This window comes from Lontra canadensis, unplaced genomic scaffold (assembly GCF_010015895.1).
Source record: "Lontra canadensis isolate GAN:19392208 unplaced genomic scaffold, GSC_riverotter_1.0 scaffold3, whole genome shotgun sequence".
Classification (NCBI taxonomy): domain Eukaryota; kingdom Metazoa; phylum Chordata; class Mammalia; order Carnivora; family Mustelidae; genus Lontra; species Lontra canadensis.
Window position 1 is genome coordinate 55,175,404 of NW_022630997.1, and position 6,263 is coordinate 55,181,666.

At 36.2% G+C, this 6,263-nt stretch overlaps 1 pseudogene; it reads left to right on the top strand.

Annotated features, from left to right (window-relative positions):
• Positions 1-4,059: 4,059 nt before the first annotated feature.
• Positions 4,060-5,330, top strand: LOC116858408 (annotated as a pseudogene).
• Positions 5,331-6,263: the final 933 nt, after the last annotated feature.

Sequence of the window (6,263 nt, forward strand, 5' to 3'; positions counted from 1 at the left end):
CTTATTTAAAGAAGTGAAAGTCCAGTACTCTGAAACTATAAAACATTGATGAAAGAAGACAACACAAAGAAATGGAAAAACATTGCATGTTCATGGATTGGAAATAATATATAAAAATGTCTGTACTTCTCAAAGCAATCTACAGATTTAATGTGATCCCCACCAAAATACTAACAGCATTTTTCACAGAACTAAAACAATCCTGAAGTTTCTATGGAACCAGAAAAGGTGCAGAATAGCCAAAGCAATTTTGAAAAAGAAAAATAAAACTGGGTGTATCACAATTCCAAACTTTCAGTTATATTACAAAGCTGTAGTAATCAAAACAGTATAAAACTGGCACAGGAATAGACACATAGATCAATAGAACAGAATAGAATGTCCAGTAATAAACAATTGTTCAAATAAACAATTGTTCAACAAACAATGTCAAATAAATAATTATAAAGTCAATTAGTCTTAAAAAAGCAGGAAAGAATATGGAACAGGAAAAAGACAGTTTCTTCAACAAATAATGTTGGGAAAACTGGACAACAACATGCAAAACAATGAAACTGGCCTCTTTTTTTATAGCCACACACAAAAATAAACTCAAAATGGATTAAAGGCTCAAATGTGAAAACTGAAACCAGAAAAATCCCAGGGAAAGCATAGGTAGTAATTTCTCTGATATTGGCGATAACAATGTCTTTCTAGATATGTCTCCCAAGGTGAGGGAAACAAAAACAAAAATAAACTATTGGGACTACATTGAAATAAAAAGCTCTACACAGGAAAGAATGTCCGATGGAATACAGACAGTCTCTTCAACAAATGTTGTTGGGAAAATTGGAAAACCACATGCAGATAAATGAAACTGGACCGAGCATTTCCTTACATCACACATGAAAATAGACTCAAAATGGATGAAGAACCTCAATGTGAGAGAGGAATCCATCAGAATCCTTGAGTGAAGTGGCTGGGGGTGGGAGGTTGGGGGAAGCAGGTGGTGGGTATTAGAGAGGGCACAGATTGCATGGAGCACTGGGTGTGTTGCAAAAACAAGGAATACTGTTATGCTGAAAAAAAAATCTGCAAAGAAAAAAACATTATAAAATGAATAGTCCATTTGGGGGTCAATTCCATGTGCTTGATAATGGCATGCCATTTATCAGTGGGTAATTCCTTACCTTCTGTGTTGTTTTCTTCTGAATAAATTGCAAGTCATAAAAAAAGAAATCCTTGAGGAGAACACAGGCAGCAACCTCTTTGACCTCAGCCATAGCAACTTCTTCCTAGGAACATTGCCAAAGGCAAGGGAAGCAAGGGCAAAAATGAACTATTGGGACTACATCAAGATCAAAAGCTTTTGCACAGCAAAGGAAACAGTCAACAAAACCAAAAGACAACTAACAGAATGGGAGAAAATATTTGCAAAGGACATATCAGATAAGGGACTAGTATCCAAAATCTATAAAGAGCTTATCAAGCTCAACACCCAAAGAACAAATAATCCAATCAAGAAATGGGCAGAGGACATGAACAGACATTTCTCCAAAGAAGACATCCAGATGGCCAACAGACACATGAAAAAATGTTCCACATCACTAGGCATCAGGGAAATACAAATCAAAACCACAATGAGATACCACCTCACACCAGTCAGAATGGCTAAAATTAACAAGTCAGGAAATGACAGATGCTGGCAAGGATGCGAAGAAAGGGGAACCCTCCTACACTGTTAGTGGGAATGCAAGCTGGTGCAGCCACTCTGGAAAACAGCATGGAGGTTCCTCAAAAAGTTGAAAATAGAAAGACCCTATGACCCAGCAATTGCACTACTGGGTATTTACCCTAAAGATACAAATGTAATGATTTGAAGGGGGCATGGGCACCCGAATGTTTATAGCAGCAATGTCCACAATAGCCAAACTATGGAAAGAACCTAGATGTCCATCAACAGATGAATGGATAAAGAAGGGTGGTATATATATACAATGGAATACTATGCAGCCATCAAAAGAAATGAAATCTTGCCATTTGCAACAACGTGGATGGAACTAGAGGGTATCATGCTTAGTGAAATAAGTCAATCAGAGAAAGGCAACTATCATATGATCTCCCTGATATGAGGAAGTGGAGATGCAACGTGGGGGGTTTGGGGGGTAGGAAAAGAATAAATGAAACAAGGTGGGATCGGGAGGGAGACAAACCGTAACAGACTCTTAATCTCACAAAACAAACTGAGGGTTGCCGGGGGGAGGGGGGTGGGGAGAGGCGGGTGGGGTTGTGGACGTTGGGGAGGGTATGTGCTATGGTGAGTGCTGTGAAGTGTGTAAACCTGACGATTCACAGACCTGTACCCTTGGGGCTAATAATACATTATATGTTAATTTAACACAAAAGAAAGAAAGAAAAGAAAAGGCTCTGTACAGCATAGGAAACAAACAAGAAAATGGAAAAGCAACTTATAGAATGGAAGAAGACATTTGCATATGACATATCTGATAAAGGGTTAGTATCCAAAATATATAAGATTTTCTAAAATTTATATGACAGACAGAGATCACAAGTAGGCAGAGAGGCAGGCAGAGAGAGAGGAGGAAGCAGGCTCCCTGCTGAGCCGAGAATCTGATGTGGGGCTTGATCCCAGGACCCTAAGAGCGTGAACTGAGCTGAAGGCAGAGGCTTTAACTCACTGAGCCACCCAGGTGCCCCAGTATCCAAAATATATAGAGAATGTGTACAACTGGGGCTCCTGGGTGGCTCAGTCAGTTAAGTGTCTGCCTTTAGCTCAGGTCGTGATCTCAGGGTCCTGGGATCAAGCCCCACATATGGCTTTCCACTCAGCAGGGAGTCTACTTCTCCCTATCTCTCTGCCCCTCCCCACAGCTTGTGTGTTCTCTCTCTCTCAAATAAATTAAAAAAAAATTTTTTTAAAGAATTTGTACAACTCAACAACCAAAAAACAAATAACCTAATTAAAAATGGGCAGAAGACAGGAACAGACATTTCTTCAAAGAATATATCCAGATGGCCAAAGACACATGAAAAGATGTTCAACATCACTCATCATCAGGGAAATGCAAATCAAACTAAAATGACATATCACTTCACACTGTTCGAATGGTGAAATCAAAAATAAGAATAAGTGTTGGAGAGGATGTAGAGAGAGGAAACCTCATGCACTGTTGGTGGGAATATAAACTGGTGCAGCCACTCTGGAAAACAATATGGAGATTCTTCAGAAGTTAAAAGTGGAACTACCCTATGATACAATTATCACACTACTGGGTTTTTACCCAAAGAACACAAATACACTAATTCAAAGGATACAAAGGATACCCCTTTGTTTATTGCAGCATTATTTACAATAGCCAAATTATAGAAGCAGCCCAAATGTCCATTGATAGATGACTGGATGAGATGATATGGTATATATGTATATATGTGTGTGATTCATCCGTAAAAAAGAATGAAATCTTGCCATTTGTAACAACATGGATGGATCTAGAAGTATAATTCTAAGTGAAATAATCCAGTCAGAGAAAGACCAATACCGTATGATTTCACTCATAAGCGGAATTTAAGAAACAAAACAAATGAACAAAGAATAAGAAGGAGACAAACCAAAAAACAAATTCTTAACTATGGAGAACAAATAGTAAAAAGAGGAGATGGGGTGGGGAAATGGGCGAATAGTTGAAGGGAATTAAGAGTATATTTATCTAGATGAGCATTAAGTAATATATTGAATTGTTGAATCACTATATTGTGCACTTGAAATGAACATAACACTGTATTTTAACAATACTGGAATTAAAAAAAAAGAAAATGAAACAGAGAGGAAAATATATGAAAAAGTAAAAAAAGGACATAAAATTCCATAAACTGTAGTACAATTAAAGGGACTTAATGTATGTCATTAAGCAAGGTGGGAACCAAAAAGATATTTGAAGACATGGCGGCCAAAAATTCTTAAATGTGTGAAAACTGTAAACTTTCATGAAGCTCAAATACTCAAGAATAAGTAATGTAAAGAACACTACACCAAGGTACACATTGCCCAAAACTAGGATAATGAGAAAATTTTATCAGCAGTCAGAGAAAAATGTTAATTATGTACAGAGGAACAAAGGTAAGAACAACAGCAGATTTCCTGTCAAAAACAATGAAAAACAATGAAAACACAGGGAATCAATATTTTTAAAATTATGAAAGGTCAAAAAACTCCATCCATCTAGAATTCTACACCCAATGAAAATAACTTTCCAAAAAGAAGTGACATAAAGGCTTTTCTGATATCCAAAAGCTGAAAGAATTTATTACCAGTAGTCTTGTATTACAATAAATGTTTTAAGGATTCTTTCCAGTAAAAGGAATATGATATTAGTTGGAAAGTTGAACTTACACAAAGACAATAAAGACTTAGTTTTTACTATTTAAATATCTTTTAAAAATAATTGCGTAAGTAAAAATAATCAATGTGAGGTTTATACATAGAAGTAAAATGAATGACAGTAATAGCCCAAAGACTAAGATGGTAAAAATAGAAGTAAACTCTTATAAAGTCCTTGTAATAAGATATGATATAAAATGACATGTTATCACTTGAAGATAAACTGTGATAAGTTAAAGATATATACTATATAAATCTTAAAGCATCCCCTAAAATAACAGAAGAAATAATTACAGCTAATAAGCTAACAAAGGAGAAAAAATCCGGCATAAATACATTTATCCAAGCAGTCGACTCCTTGCCTTGGCGTGAGGTGGACGTGTGGCCTGCTGCGCCTGCTCTTCGAGCCCCGACGCTCCCGCCCGCCCACAGGATAGCCCACAAGCAGATCCACTACTCGGACAAGTACTTCGACGAGCACTATGAGTACTGGCATGTCATGTTACCGGAGAACTTTCCAAACAAGTCCAGAAAACCCATCTGATGTCGGAAGAGGAGTGGAGGAGACTTGGCGTCCAACAGAGTCTAGGCTGGGTTCACTACATGATTCATGAACCAGAACCACATATTCTTCTCTTTAGACGACCTCTTCCAAAAGAGCAACAAAAATGAAGTCTACCTGGGGATTGTCAATTAAGTCTTTTTCAAGTTTAATGTATATGTGTATATAAGGGTAGTATTCAGTGAATACTTGAAAAATGTACAAATTGTTGATCCACACCTGTCCATGAGCTGTATTCTTCACAGCAACAGAGCTCAGCTAAATGCAACGGCAAGTAGGTTACTATAAGGTGTTTAAGATAAAATTTCTAGTCTTTTTTTCTCTTTAATATAAGTGCCTATTTGACTTTACCTGTTACTTTTGTGAAATAAAGTTTGTATGTTGCATTTAACAACAACAATAACAACAAAAAAAAAAACCAAACCAAACCAAAACAAAAAAAACATTTATCCAAAAGAAGACAGGAAATGGGGAACAAAGATCATACAGAGAAATCAAATAGGAGGTTAATTTAAATCTTGCCATATTAGTAATCATATGATGTGTAAATCTATACAACCAAATTAAAAGGCAGAGATTACCTATCATGTTAAATAAAAAATTAAGACCAAAGTATTTGATGCCTACAAAAACCTACTACTTCAAATATAAAGACACAAATAAGTTAAAAGTGTTCTAAAAGATATGCCATGCTAACATTATAATATGCCATGCTAACATCATTTCATAATGATAAAGGGGTTACACATTGCTGGTGAAAAGTTAAGTGGAACAACCCCTTTGGAAAACAGTTTAGAAGTTCTTTATAAAGTTAAACATAAACTTGCCCTATGACCCAGCCATTTTACTCCTTGGTATTTATTTACCCAAGAGAAATAAAAGCATATGTTTATATAAAGACTTGTATAAAGATGTCCATAACAGCTGTATTTGTAACATCCCCAAACTGATATCAGCCTAATGTTCATCAATAGATGAAGGGATAAACAAGATATATTATATCCATATAGTGGAATACTATTCAACAGTAAAAAGAATGAACTCTTGATGCATGCAACAATGTGGATGAATCTCAAAATAATGGCTCAGCTTGAAAGACACCAGACAAAACTGAATATATACTATATAATTCTATTTATATAAAATTCTAGGAAATGCAAACTAATGTATAGTGACAGAAAGCAGATCATTGCTTCCCAAGGAAATGAGCAAGAGGGTGTTGTGGGTAGAGATGAAAGGGAGAGGTGACAAAGAGGCGCAAGTTGTCTTTTGAGAGTATGTACATGTTCATCATCTTTATTGTGGTGATGAGTTCATATATCA